This window comes from Lynx rufus, unplaced genomic scaffold (genome assembly GCF_022079265.1).
Source record: "Lynx rufus isolate CCGP_SWC_20201006 ecotype Redwood Valley unplaced genomic scaffold, mLynRuf1.p SCAF_21, whole genome shotgun sequence".
NCBI classification, from domain to species: Eukaryota; Metazoa; Chordata; class Mammalia; order Carnivora; family Felidae; genus Lynx; species Lynx rufus.
Window position 1 is genome coordinate 4,318,476 of NW_025814836.1, and position 15,676 is coordinate 4,334,151.

Genomic DNA, 15,676 nt, shown 5'->3' on the forward strand with positions numbered 1-15,676 from the left:
GGGCTGAATATAACTGGTTTCTGAGAGAGATCAGTGTTCAAGATTCAGACTTGTTCTCTGACTGAAATAAGTGATAGAGGGAGAGTATATGTATATGGTAATGTCAGAGACTGTATAATACAGCAGGCAAAGAGAACCAACAATGAAGAACATTATGCAAAGACAACTTGAAGAAGAGGGCCCATGACAAGGAAGGGAGAATGGAGGGTGATGGAACCTAGGAAGCAGTTTCCAGCAGGCAGTGGTTAGCAGCAGCATGGAAGCCTACAAAGAGGTCATACACCATGAAAATTGAGAAGCAACTTTTAGATTTGGCCACTGTGCTATTACTGACATTAACACAAGCAGTATATTAAAATGGGAGCAAATGCTAAATTTCAGTAGTTGAAGAGGGACTTAGAAAGAAATGACAACCCAAGTATAGATAGCTCTTCTAAATAGAAGGGACAAAGTTAGGAGAATTCATGAACAAGAAAGGAAACAACCAAGGGACTAAGGTCTTGAGATTTCTACCCCCTCACGCACTGGCAAAAAAAAAAAAAAAAAAGGCTCATACTTTAAGACACGAGATCGGGGGAGTGGAAATTCAGGTAGATCTGTAGAAATAAGTGTGGAGGTGTGAAGGAGTTCATGAAGTGTATAATGTTACACAATAGTATTGATACTACTACTACTGCTAAGCCCTAACATTTACTGAGCACTTACCATATGCCAAAGTGCTAGTAATTTTTATCAGCAAACATCACAACATTTTAAATGGATAAGACAAAGAGAGTGGGTTCTTGAACCAGGTCTGACACTAACAAATACCTATCAATGAATTAAAAGGTCTATGTGTAATTTCTGCATATTCAAAGGATCTGGGATCCTCCTTGATTTTGGTAAAGAACAGGATAGTCAGTGCGACATTTAACTAAGAACAGAATTATTTCTCGTCAGTCTTTAATTTTTTTGATATTCAGGAATTTCTGCCCCATTTTGATGCATCAGGTTATACAAAACTACATTTCATTTATTCAATTTATACTTAAGTAGAATAGTTACAAGTATCTTCACATACTAGACACTGCAGTAACATTTTGCTTTGATAATTCTAACAAAATTCTTAAAAGATTTTCATTCTCATTTGCCTATTTTGATAATATGCAAAGAATCCTTAAAAGACTGACTTTAATTTCCCTCTTCTATAAAATATAACTGCAAATTGTTTCCAAATTAAGACCTGTAATGGAGGAAAATGAAAAAAAAGAATGAGGAACTGAGTTAAAGTTGGACATGATTTAATACTGTCATTTATCATTAATTGTCCTGGGAAAATTTAAATTCCAGTAGCTGACTTTTTATAGTTGTTTAAGTTGTTTATAGTTGGAAAGCAGTATATCTCTATATATAACTATATATATGTTACTGTATAGAAAAAATGTTCTAAGAATGACAGCTAAATACAGTGCTATGTAAGATTGTTGATTTAAAAAAATCCTTTGAATACTAGATGAATGGGATCTCATATAGTATTCTATGGGCTTAGCAAAGTTGCAAGCCGTTAAGACTGAATTGCTAGTGATTCCATTATAGCTTTGCTAGTTTAAGTGTCGCAGAGCCACAAAAAATCCCTTTTAAATAAAATGGTGACCTTGGTACTAAAAATGACGCACGGGTTTAAATGTGTTGTCATATGGGCCAAATTAGCATCCATCCAGCTGATGTCTACCAAGACGCCACATTCATTTTATCAATAACCTACCAAGCATCAAAACTGCGAGACTGGCTTTCAGATTCTAGCAAACTAGTGACAAAGTGTTGCCGAGAGACCTAAGCAGATGACCTTGGATCCCTGAAAGCTGGCTCACACTTTCGGGCTACCTCGTCAGTATTTAGAGGCAGCTCTGGACAGAAAGGGGTCGGGGTCGAAGGCCTGGGATCCGGCGGCTTCAGCCCTGCAGAGGGGCTGGGAGCTATCAAAGGCCCCCTCCACCCACCCTTCGGCGGATTTTCAGAGCCGATTTGTTCCCCACCAAAAGCAAAAGCGTCCAAGTCCTAGCACGTTTCTGGACTTGGGTTGACCAGGGGGCTCTCCAACACGCCTGGGTAGACAGGGGCCTTCCGGCGTGTACCCCCTTCTTTCGTGGGGCCACAAACAGCGGTGGCTCAAAGGAAACATTGCCCTCTCCACCCCGTCCTAAGATGGCGACCGACCCTAGTAGGACTCCAGGGAGCCGGGAGCAACTTCCCCTTCCCAACAGCCCCTGCGCCGGCGACGACGGCAAGCAGGAAGAGGGCGGAGCCAGCAAGGGGGGCAGGGCACAACGCTGCGTCCTCCTGCGCTCCCCCCAGCCCCGCCCCGCGTTCCTGCGTCCCGGCCCGGAGCCCTCGCCCGACCGGGCGGAGCGCGCTGCCTGCTGGGATACTCGGCCCGCCCAGCCAGTCCTCCCGGCTTGCGCTGCGGCGGCGAGATCCGCGTTTTTCCCAAGATGGTGGCGCTGGGTTCGGGGTGACTGCAGGAGACGACAGAGCCTGAATCCCCTTCGCCAGAACCTCGACACATCGCCTTCCTCTCGCTTGCACACCTCGCTACCACTTAGCCATCTGCCGGCCCAGGCACTCGCCTTTCGCTCCTGCCTCCGACTTGAGCTTCATCTGTGCGGACCTAGCGATTACGGCCTCGGGGAGCGGCGCCTCCCTCGGCTCCTCCTTGGGGTCGCGCTCGGAGCAGCTTACAGTCTAGCCCCGGGTCGGCGGGCCCCGCAGCTCTCTAGTGGGGACAGGCAGCGGCGGAGCGGCGGCTGGCGACGAGCGCGGGGTTTTATGCGGCCCCGGTGCCCCCTTTCCCGGCCTTAGTCTCCGGAGAAGGAAGCGCGGGTCCCGCATGAGCCCCGGCGGTGGCGGCAGCGAAAGGGAACGAGGCGGCGGCGGGCGGAGGCGGCGAGCGAGGGCGACGACGACTAGTGAGGCGGCCGCTTCTGCGAGGGCCACAGCCCAGGCGCGGGGGCGACAACAGGTCAGTGTGGCCGAGGACGGGGCCTGGGCCGGGGAGGCCGGTCACGTTTCCCTTCGTTTTCTCTGTAGTCCAAGCCACCCTGCGGGGCTGGCTTCGGCAAACGTAAGGACGCCCCTAAACCGCGCCGCGGCAGGTGTTTGGGGGCGCGTGGTTTGGAGGGGTCGGTGCCAGAAGTAGGCCTCTGATAGGTAGCAGCCGCTGCTGCTCCCGTAACTGTCAGTCCTGGCTGAGGGCCTGAGGGAGGGTTTTGTCGCCTTAGGGGACGCGAGCGGGCCCGAGGCGGGCCGTGCAGGGAGTCGAGAGTTGGCCCTCCTTGGAGCGGAGCTTAAGGAGCAGGCCCGGGCCCCAGGCTGAATAGGCCTGGCCTTTTTCTTCCAAAGGGGAGGAAGCCTCTGTTTTCGAGGTTTTTGCCCCGGTAGTGAAAAATGTTTAGACGTGTGCTTTGGTGGGTCGGGATTTTGGGGGTGGACTGGCGGAGAGGGGGAATGAAGAGGGAAATCAAGCCCAAGGATTGTGTTCACAGGTTATTGGGTTTTTCAAATTAAGTATGAGCTCTACCGGGTTTGCCAGAGATTCTGTTAAATGGAGCCCTGCAAACAGTTGGCATTTTTTGTTTTCCCTTTTCAGTTGAGAAAATGAAAAGGACTTTTCGTCATGGCGTTGAGGTTTTGTTGGTAAAGTCAGAATTGAATGTGGCAAATGCTTTAGTCCGTAAAATTGTTAGAAATAATTTTAACATAGACACTCGTTGAGTTTATTCTTCAAAGATAATTTAGTTTCTGATTTTTTTTTAAAACGTCCTATGGGCATATTAAAATAGAAGCATTACTAAATCTGTTTGGCATTATATTTATTAAGTGGCTAAGGTGCTGTTGAAAATGTAGACGAATGGCAATATGGGATTTACAGTCCAGAGTTACTCTCCATAAACCATGAGAGAATATGGATATGACCTATAATTTTGGAGTATTCCACTGCTTGCAATATTGAAAGAAGCAGGAAATTTATTCCAGAATATTCTGGGGACCTGAAATGGAAGTGACCTAAAGTTTCTAAGTACAGCAGTCAAAAAAATTACCTGTCAAAGTCATTGTAGATACCCAGTAAATCTTAAGTGAATGACAAGAGGAATGAGAAGTGTATTTCATATCTCTGACTAGTAAGTATTCTTACTTGGAGTATTATTGTGTAAATCATGTAAAAAAGTTTAGAATTTAGGAAGATAAAAATAAAATTTTGTCACAGTGTGTATAGTTGAAGTAATTTTGGAATTAGATCTTGCTTGTAAATCTGAGCTATTTATCACATTTTTAATGAAATGAATACAGTATTAGTGATGGTGCTGATAAAACTAAAGAATGACCCAGAAGCCCTTTAAAGAAACTAGTAATCATGATCGCAAAAGTAAAAAATAAATCCAAGAAATAATGACCCTATATTTACAAAATTAGAATTGGAAACTAAGAAAGCCTTATTGTGTCAATATTTATTAACTAGCATTAATGTGCTAAGTGTTGTGTACACAATTGTCTAGACATTGCCTAGTTCCTGAGGAGTTTAACTTTACAGAGAGATAAAATTACAATGTTTTGGGGCGCCTGGGTGGCGCAGTCGGTTAAGCGTCCGACTTCAACCAGGTCACGATCTCACGGTCCGGGAGTTCGAGCCCCGCGTCAGGCTCTGGGCTGATGGCTCAGAGCCTGGAGCCTGTTTCCGATTCTGTGTCTCCCTCTCTCTCTGCCCCTCTCCCGTTCATGCTCTGTCTCTCTCTGTCCCAAAAAATAAATAAACGTTGAAAAAAAAAATTACAATGTTTTGATTTCCTTTTCAGAGGTTTTGTAAGCTGTTTTTGTTTTATGTCTCCTAAATTGTACATCTTTTTCATGACTTACTTTTTTAAGTATACTTAATTAGAATTGAGAGGAAGACATTCTCATCCCACTTGTCCAGGTCATTTAACAAGATTAATTGGTTACTTACAGAGTCTTTGACATTTAACATTTAATCATTTGTATTTCTTAAACTTTAGGTCATTTTTAAAATTATCCCTTCTCTCTCACCTCCAAACCTCTCCCCCACAAATCTGAAATAATTTGCTGTTTCGAATAAGCAGTCATTGGAATAATCCAAAACTATGAATCATACCTAAATTTTTCAACCCAAGCACTTGAAATGATATTCACAAATGCTTATTTTCTGAAATGATTATTGGTTATGTTCTTCAGTCATGTTGCATATTTTTGTTGAGACCTAAACTTGTATTGGTCAGAATATAGAGACAATTTATATTAAGTACACATGCAGCTGTATAAAAATTAGTTTTCTCATTTTTATGAATGAAGACAAATTTTCTCTTTTTATGGTTAATTCAGGATAACAGAGTTTTGGCAGATTTTGACAGTTCCTGCTTCCTCAGCCCCCTACCCCCCCACCCCCAGTGGAAATGTAAAGATAAAATATATTCAAAGACATTACAGTATGTACAGTGAAAACAGCTTTGGAACTAGATCCCATTTTTAATTCAGGGCTCCCCCTAGTTGTCTTATCTTGGCAAGTTAACTTCGTCTTGGTGAGCTGCAGTTTTGTCATCTGTAAAATGGGATGGTGAAACTAACTCAGAGTTGTTAATGAGGATTAAAGTTTGTAAAATGCCTAACACATAGGCCCTTAATAAGTATTATCATTTGAAGTCTTTCTACCCAGTTTTTCTGATTGGTCTCAAAGCACCTTAAATACAGGGAACTCTAGCATGTTATCCTTTACATGTTTTCATTCTCACTACCTGTGAACTCACTCTTTAAGGGCAAGGACTCCTACTAGTGTTTACCAGAAAGTTTACTATCCATACTTGAGTGTGGATGAATTAGTTAATGAAGTAGTAAATAGTCAGCTAACATTTATTGAGTACCTACTATGAGCTTGGTTAGGTGTAAGGGATACAAAGACAAAAATCATGTCTCTGTCTTTCGGAAGCTTATAGTCTAGTTACTCTGTCCATATTAATCCCATTTTTTGTGAAACCCTATCATGTAACAGAGCCTCATTCTTCTGTGCTTTTCTAATCTTAGGACAGTTCTGTTGGGCTCAACACTTTCCACCCGCAGCTGCTATTCTAAAGATTATTATTTTTACCCCTTTCTACCACTATTTGGCATATGTGAGATATTTCATATCTTTATATCTTGGTCCCTCTCCATCACCCAAGATCTGGCACATAGTGTGTTTGTTTGTGTGAATGGGTATATATAAAAAAAAAAGAAAAATTGGCAGTTTCCTATGAATACTTTGATATTTTTCTGGGGTGATTATCCTTCTGTCTTCTAGATTTATACAAGGTTTAAACCTGAGTAGGACTATTCTCGAAGTTAGTTTTAGTTACTCCATTAATTTTACACATGAAGAAATTGAAGTGCAAAGCTTTAAACAGATTTTCTTAAAGTCACCTAGGTGGCAGAGCCAGAACCACAGTCTGAGAATATGGACTCTTTGTTCAGGACTCTTTGTACCCTATGGCACATGTTTGCTCCTACCTCTTGGGAGGAGTAGTTTGTGATTACACACTTACCTTCTGTTTGAGTGTTTTCTACACTATTATTAGAAGGATGACTTCACAAGATGCCATCAATGGGCCTTTTCTGACCATAACAGTGCAGGAAATGGAACTTCTTAGAAAGGAAGTCAAGTAAAATTACAGTAAATAGAAATAGTATTTTTTTTTTTTTTACATTTATTTATTATCAAGAGACAGAGCGAGACAGAGCATGAGCATGGGAGGGGCAGAGAGAGGAGGAGACACAGAATTTGAAGGAAGCTTCATGCTCTGAGCTGTCAGCACAGAGCCTGACGCAGGGCTTGGACCCACCAACTGCAAGATCATGACCTGAGCCAAAGTCAGATGCCCAACCGACGGAGCCACCCAGGTGCCCCTAAATAGAAATAGTATTAATCTATAAACATATTCTATGTTTAAAACACTTAAAGATACTGTGTAATTTTTTTAATGAAATAACAGTACATAATTAGTCTCTGCCAACTTTCATTTTCATTTAACCTGAGAAATGTTACGTATAGTGTGCTTTGATCTAAATTATCTTTAGCAAGTAAATATCATTGTGGATAAAGATTATTAAGTTTAAGGCCAATCTGAGAATGAAATAAAGCTAGTACTTTTTTTTGGAATATTGCTGTTTGCATATAGATTTAGCTGATAGTTGTTAACTGTTTGATTCTAAGCTTCATGACTGTGAACTCCCTAAAATTATATATAAAATTTTAAGTGTTTCAGAGTCTCAGCAGGTTCAGTGAACAAAAGCCACCAAGAATCACTGATGTGGAGGAAGAAGCACTAACTTTGGTGTCAGAAGATCATGGGTTCATTCTTCCCATCTAGCTTCTAGTCATGAGCAGGTCATTTATCTCTTAAAGCCTTTGTTCTGTTAACTTCTTTCAAGTGAAGGTGATACTTGCTTTGTCTGTTTCAAAGGATTGCTTTTCAGATGTGATCATTCTCAAAAAAGTGGAATAATAAAGTGACCTTGTATGATTTAGTGACTTGCCCTAAAAAACAAGTTGGTTAGTATTAAATAGGTGATTGGAACCTTGGTATATTTCCATGCTTTTCTCTATTAACATTTTTAATCTTTTCATAGAAGTATTATTTTGGAAAATGTTTAGTGTCTGAATTTATTTTAAATTTGTCAACTACATTTAAAATAAGCAATAAATCTTAATAATTAGTGATGTATTCAGTATTATTAATCCATAGTCCAACACCTTCTGTAATTTGCTTTACTTTTGACCTCTCCTGTTAATTTGATAAATGGCAAGTGAATCATAAGGTTGACCTCAAAGGAAAAATTTTGGAGACATAGATTCTTATTGGATAAGATTATGCAAGAAGTTCAATCCTAGGAAGTCTGTGGAATCTATAAGGCATCACATGTGGATCATGGAAAAGAATCCTATGTAAGACTTTATTAAAGTCAGCATCTATGCTATAATTAAAAGCATGAAGGTAGCATATGAACCCTGAACACTTACTATACAAGTAGGGTAAAATGTTCTTTAAATGAAACTCTTGGCTGGGCAGAATGGAGCTTAATGTGGTAACTCTTAACAGTTCAGTGTGTTGCGTACAGTACCCTTCTGAGGTCAGTTGAGGTTAGTCAAGCACAGATCCTTTTATATTGAAAATAAAACATGAAGAAATTTTTGACCTGTTTCTTTGTGGTATGCAGGCTTATAGCTCTTTGTTAGTTCTTAATGTGATGACTTCTGCCTCCTTGTATCAAAAGGGATACCTTATCCATTTCAAGCTTCTAATAGAGTTCTACTCTTGAATGTGAGAAGGTAGTCTTAGCATTTCTTTTGTGGACTGTAACCACTATCCTAACCCATTTACTTTTATATTCTTTGTGATTCAGAACAAATTCTGACCCCCCCCATTCAATATACAGACAGTATAGAGAATAATGTAACAATCATGTATGTACCATTCAGACTGAACAAATGTCACATTTTGTCACTTCCTTGCTTCATCTTTAAAACTGGTGTTCTTTTTTTTCTTCTCAGATGATACTTCTAGCACTGCCGATACCACTACAGGAATTTCTTCATACTGCTAACAAATTTTTTTATCAGATGTAAAGCATAATCCCATTCTTTGAAAGAGAAAGGATGAAATGCCCAGCAGTTTTTATTACATAAAGCTAATGGGTCATAGGGAGACATATGGGTATTTTCAGCTTAATAATTACTTCAGTATTTTTTTCTTAGGGGTTCTATTTATTGTGACTCTTTGTGTGTATATGTGCCAATATTGATAACCTTATAGTGTGCTGTAAATAAGGATATTAAATATTTACCTTTGCTAAATATTTAACGTTTTTGTTTTAGGAATTAAAAAAAATACATGTCTTTTGAGCACCTGTTTTATGTGATAAATCCCATTTAACACAAAGAGTAATTAGGTAACATTTCTCTTCTAGTTTTCTGAAGTGAGCTGACAATGCATCATATTGAATATTGGTTATAGAAACTATGCTGTTCAAGATGTTCTAAATTTAGAGTTTCTTACAAAAAATGAAAAGTTTCTTTCCGTAGCTACTTAAGCTGCTTCATTTATATTCAATATTTTACACATTTTGTTATGTTTGTGACATACTGCTATAGACTAAATGTTTACGTCCTCCCAAAATTTATGTGTTGGAATTGTAACACCCAGTGTAATGGTATTAGGATCTGACGCCTTCTGGAGGTGATTAGATCATTAGAGTAGAGCCCTCACTAATGGGGTGCCTTATAAAAGATTTCAAGGAATTCCCTTGCCTTTTCTTCCATAGGAGGACCCAGCTAGAAGACAGCTGTCTGTGAATCAGGAATCTAGTTCTTCCCAGACATCAAATCTGCCAGCACCCTGATATTGGGCTTCTTAGACTCCAGAAATGTGAGAAATTTCTGTTTACAAGCCACCCAGTCTGTGGTATCTTGTTTTAGCTGCCCAAAATGGACTAGGACACATTCAACATGTTTAAAGAGCAGGAAAGGAAAATAGAAAATTAAATGGATTAAAGTTTGGCAGCGAAGGTAGGGATGTACTGTGCTTGACAGGATGGAAGTGCTTAAAAGTTGACTCTAGTGTTGAAATGAGACCTCTTAAGTAGAATATGTTAAAAAAAAAAAAAGAGCTAACTTTAGTCTTGCATACACATAAAACTAGATTTCTGCATTTCAGGTATTATTGTATATTCTTTTAATTCCATGATTGCCCAGTGTATTATATTTCAGATTATCTTCAAAATGAAAAAGTAAGGTCCTGTGGTCTCATTTATCTCAGTAGGGAGTCCGTTTACTCACCCTAAAATTCCTCTTCCATCTTTTGGGCTAGATGAAAGGCAAGGAGGGGTGAACTTAAAAATAGATGGGTCTCAACAGGAGAATAGGTAAGTCACTTATCTCAATGGAAATTAAATCATTTCTTTGCTCCTGGATTGAAGATTCTGTGAGAACAATAAACATTTTTTTCACGTGCAGTTTTATGTATTTGTAAGTGCTTAATGAGTGAACTGCTTTCTTTTTAGTTTAGAACTACTTTTGGATATCTGCTGTGGGCTGATGAACTAAGTTTAATCAGGAGCAAAATCCTCTAGGCTTCAGAACTTTAAATAATTTTAAGTAATGATAGGACTAGGGGTCAGTCTGGACAGTAGACTAAAGACCTGCCTATACTGCAGTCCCACTTTACTGCTGATACCTGTGCTGTACTTGACAGGGTTTCCTAGGAGGGGTGTGTTTGTGTTCTCGAGATTTCTAGCTGACATCAGATGTTGAGAAATTAAGGCTGCACTGTAGCCTACAAGTTTCTTTCTCTTAAGTGATCAAGATTTAATTCCCCAAAGTGCTATTTTAGACATGTTTAAAATTGCTGTGACTACAGTAGTATTTATTTTATATTCTGATATCTTTCCTTGTATAAAGTAAGTAGGTTAGGTTACATTGTTTACAAAGTATTTAAAACTTACAGTAAATAATATAGCAAATACTCATTCAAACACTATCCAGAATTATAAATTCGGCCACTTTTGATTCTTTGGGAAGTAAATGCAGTCTTATGTATGCACTTATAGCAACATCCTCCCAATCTTTCCCAGTTCTATTACCCTCTCTCTACTTAAGGTAATAACTATCCTGAGGTTCTTGAGTATACTTCATATTCTTGTATATACTTCTACTGTATCCATGTACATGTATCCATAAGTGATATACACAGTGTTCTATGTTTAAAATTTTTACAAAATGGTACTGTATTGAACATAATCTTTCATCAGCTTCCTTTTAAAAAAATACTTAGCATTTTTTGAGATCTGTATGTTAGTGCATATAAGTCTAATATATTCAATTTGCTGTAATGGTACTCCATTGTATAGATATATAAAATGTATGTATTTCACTGTTGATGGGTATTTTGAGTTATTTTCTTTTCTGTTATTAATAATGCTGGAGTGATTGTTATACTTTTTTTTTTTTTTTTTTGGTGTAGGTGTTTGGGAAGATTCATTAAAGTGAAATTGCCTGGAATAGGTTGTGAATAACTTTAATTTTACTAGATATTACTAATTCTTCTTTAAAATCATTATGCAATGTATACTTTACCAGCAGCATATGTGCAATTCATTTTCCAGCATCCTAGCCCATACTTGGGATTGTCACATTTTAAAATTTTAGCAAATTTGATGGATACGAAATGATACTTCATTTTAATTTGCATTTTCTTGATTATTAACTCTGGATGGTTGGTAAATGGCTATGAAGTTTATTATTTTGGCTATGTTTTAAATATTTTATGAATTAAATGTTTTAAAAAGAGTGAGACATCATAACAGCATTTATGTTATGTAAAGGACCTTGATAATCATCTCATTCAACCTTCTTACTTTACAGTGCAGTGGTGAAAGATAACAGAATAAGAATAAAATTACTTGTTGCCCGTTGTGATAGTGTCTTGTGTGATATAGAATCTCAACTTTGGATGTTAAAATCATGATCCTTTTCCTTTATGATTTGTATTTTTTGTTCCAGAAACCATCTTTTACGTTGTCTGCTAATAGTTGAGAGGTTTATATTGTTTGATTTTTTTGCATTTAGGTCCCATGTGGGAGGGAGTTAGGAATCAAATTTTTTTTTCACATAAGTTAATTGTTCCAACATTAAGTATTGATTCTCCATTATTTTTCTACTGTCATCTGTCATATGCTTGCGTTTGATTTTAGTTTGTTTTTTTTTTTTAATTTAATTTTTTGTCTTAATCTTTTTTAAACACCAGTACTACATTTTTTTATTTCACATAGTTCTATATTAAGCTTTGAAATCTGGGATTCCAGGCCTCCCCTTTATTAATTTTCAGAACTATCTTGACCCTTAGACTTTCATTCTTTCATAACTTAAAACTATTTTATCAAATTCCTTTGGGGATATTATTTAGAACTGCATTGACTATACATGGTTTATCTTGCTATTTACTTGATTCTTCTGTATTTTGCAGTTTTCTTCATAAAGGCCTTTTACACATGCTTTATTAAATTTATTCCTGGTATATGATTAATTTTTTTTTGCAATATAAATAGCATCCTTTTTATTTCATTTGATTATTGCTGGTATTGATTTTGTAACCATCAACTTGGATGAACTCCATCATTTCTAATTGTTTGTAATTCTTTTGGATTATTGTGAACAAATAACAATTCTGTCTTTTCAAGTGATTGTTTAAAAATAAGTCTTAACCTTGTTATTTTCTATTTAAAATTATGCTTTGGCTTTCCGTTGCTTTTAGAATAAATTCAGAATCCTTTATTAGTCTAGGAAGTCTCACATAATCTAGATTCTTTCTCCTCCACAGCTGTATCTTTCTCCTCAGTCCCCATTGTTCAGAGCCATCTAACAGTACTGACCTTTGCAGTTTTTTGAGCTGTCTAACCTCTTTCTAGTGTCAAAGTCTTTGCCAGTGCATTTCAATTTTCCTGGAATACAGACAACAAATTTCACCTGTTCTTTAGGTCTCAGGGAATATTGCTAAATATTCCTAAATATTACTCTGGGAAGCCTTCCCTGAGAATCTCCTTGCACTCATTGGTTTTAGTGTTTCCTTGTATTGTGCTGTTTTTGAATCCTGCTTTTCCTGAGCAAGTACATAATCTCAAATTGCAATTAAATAAGTTCTTTACTCCTGACTTGATGACTCCATGATAAAAGTAAATGGTTCTTTATTTTATTTTGTTTTGTTTTGTTTTGTTTTGTTTTATTTAATTTTACTTATTTAAAGATCTTATTTTTTTTTTTTAAGTAATCTCTACACCCAACTTGGGGCTCAAATTTACAACCCTGGAGTAAAGAGTCTCATACTCCACCAACTAAGCCATCCTGATGTCCTCCCCACCCCCCCTTTTTTTTTATTGTGTACTTTCAGGCATTTGTGCTGGGTGAATGAATGAAGGTTCATGTACTAATTGATCTAAAAATACTACTCCAGTTGGTAACTGCTCAAAAGAATATAATTAGGCCACTTTGAGGTATTTTACTAGATATTAATAGAAAATTAAACATCTTCAACTTTTACGTTTTATATCCTTCAAGTATAGTCTTTAGAGCAATTTTCAATTTTTTTAACAGATGCAGATGTAATTAAAATTATATGTAGTAAGCATTCTTAAAAGCACTTTGAAGTTAAATTAGAAGCCAGTGGTCTTTTGTTATCCTTGAATCAGATTTTATGAGTTTATTTTTTTTAAGTTTATTGTATTTATTTTGAGAGAGAGAGGGAGCTCCTGCAAGCAGGGGAGGGGAGAGAGAGAATCCCAAGCAGGGTCTGCACTGTCAGCACGGAGCCCAACAGGGGAGCTCCATCTCATGAACTGTGATTTGAGCTGAAATCCTGTCGCATGCTTAACCGACTAAGCTCCCCAGCATGCCAGATACTTGAGTTTAGGTGCTACATTTGATATGCAAAGGAAATAATAAATGTGAAAGTATATGTTCATGATTATTTCAAGGAAAACCCACCTACCTTTAGTTATTTCAGTATCTTGTACTGTATGTCATTTTTTGGTGTGTGTGCATAAAATAGGCTGAAAGCATAATTCTAGGTTTAATTTTAGGTTAGACACTATATAAGATTGAACTCAAATGAACTATAGTGCAGAAAGAACCTGGAGGAAAATTTCACAATACTGTCATTCGGACTATGTGTCACATTTGCTTCTATTTTCAGATCATAGAATTCTTGACCAGAATATGTGATTTATATTTAAAGCCAGGAAATTGAGATAAATCTGGTAATTTAGAATTTCTAAAAGATTTCCATAGATGACACTTGATCTACTCTTAACCCATGTAACAAAACACTTAAGTAAAGGTACCTTATTAGGGGGAAAATTGGCCAATCAGGAATGTACATTTTGTAGTTATTCAGGTAGGTAAATAAGCATAACTTATTTAATTTATGAACTGTTCACAGAACCCAGAGGGAGGGGAAGGCTAAATGCCATTAGAGAGTTCAGTTCTTTTCCAATACACAGTAATTGTGATTCCAGAGTTCTCCTACCTACTCCTATATATAACTGTACAATCTAGATTTGCAGCATAGTATCAATTTCAAATATTGGGTTAGGTTATTTTCATAAATCATAAAACCATGAATTCTAACATTTCTGTATTTCCAGAAAGCCACTTGTATTTCCTGGTTGGTTTTCCCATCCCCCCCCTTAAATATTGGTGCATACAATTATTTTTGAGAGTGAGCAAATGCAGGTAGATAAAATGTATAGTTTTAGGTATAAAAATAAGTGAAAGTTTCTTCTTACTCTAAAATATAACAGCTGTTAAATGTTAGTGTAGAATAATCTAAAATTGCCTGGCAAATGCCAAACAAATATATTTGTATAATTATAGATACATGTAGCTTTTTTCTTTTTTTGAGAGGTTTCTTAAAAAAAAATCACACCATATATTTTTTATAATTCCCAACTTTATTGAGATATAATTCACATACCATACAATTCATCCTTTTAAAGCATATAATTCAGTTTTAGTAATAACTGTATTTAGTATATTTGGGTTTTAGTATACTCAGTTTTACAACCACCAGGGCTGATTTTAGAACCTTTTTATTATCCCAAAAAGAAACTCTGTACCTGTTAGTAGTCATTCCCTATTCTCCTGTCCTCCATCCTCTGGCAACCATTAATCTGCTTTCTTTCTATATGGATTTGCCTGTTCTGGACATCTCATATATGTGGAATCATAAAATATGTGCCCTTTAGTGTAAGACTTCTTTTACACAGTATTATATTTTCAGGTTTCACTCATGTAGCATATAACAGCACTTCATTCTTTTTTTATGGCTGAATAATATGCTATGAATATATGCACTGTTTATTCAGTTAGTTGATAACTATTTGGATTGTTTCCACTTTATGGTTATTATGAATCAAGTTGCCATGAACATTCATATATAGGCTTTTGTGTGGACATATATATTCAGCTCTGTTGGGTATATATCTAGAAGTGAAACTGCTGGGTCATAGGGTATCTATGTTTAACATTTTAAGCTGCCAAAGTCCTCCAAAGTGGCTGCACCAGTTTACAGTTGAATCAGCAGTGTATGCAGGTTCTTTCTGATAGCACTACCTCCGTTCATTGTCCCTTTATCTTAGTAATTTTTATGGGTGTGAAGGTATCTCTTTGTGGTTTTGATTTGCATTTGCTTAATGACTAATGATGATAGAAACATTTCATGTGCTGATTGGCCCTCTTTGGGGGTGGATCTGCACAAATCCTTTGCTATTTTTTAATTGGGACTTTTTTTTTTTTTTTTTTTTTTTGAGAGAGCTTCTATATACGAGAGTGGGGGAATGGCAGAAAAAGAGAGGGAAAATCCCAAGCAGGCTGCACGCTGTTAGTTAAACTCAGAGCCCCATGTGGGGCTCGATCTCATGAAATGTGAGATCATGACCTGAGCTGAAATCAAGTCAGCCGCTTACCTGACTTAGCCACCCAGGTGCCCCTTTCTATTGTGTTTTAAGTATTCTTTATATGTTGTGGATACAAGTCTCTTATCAGATACATGATTTTCAAATATTTCTCCACATTCTGTGGGTTTTCTTTTCACTTTTATGGTTGTTATCT

General features: G+C 37.4%; 1 protein-coding gene across 6 annotated transcripts in view; it reads left to right on the plus strand.

Moving 5' to 3' along the window:
- The first annotated feature begins 2,422 nt into the window (after positions 1–2,422).
- UBE3A (ubiquitin protein ligase E3A) overlaps positions 2,423–15,676 on the plus strand; it is a 91,811-nt gene continuing 78,557 nt past the window's right edge. For 4 of the 6 annotated variants that reach the window (XM_047086536.1, XM_047086539.1, XM_047086537.1 and 1 more), the window contains exon 1: positions 2,425–2,998. The gene's annotated coding sequence lies outside the window, so the exon portion shown is untranslated. Of the gene's footprint in view, positions 2,999–15,676 lie in introns of all 6 variants that reach the window. The other 2 variants (XM_047086541.1, XM_047086542.1) reach the window with 2 other exon arrangements.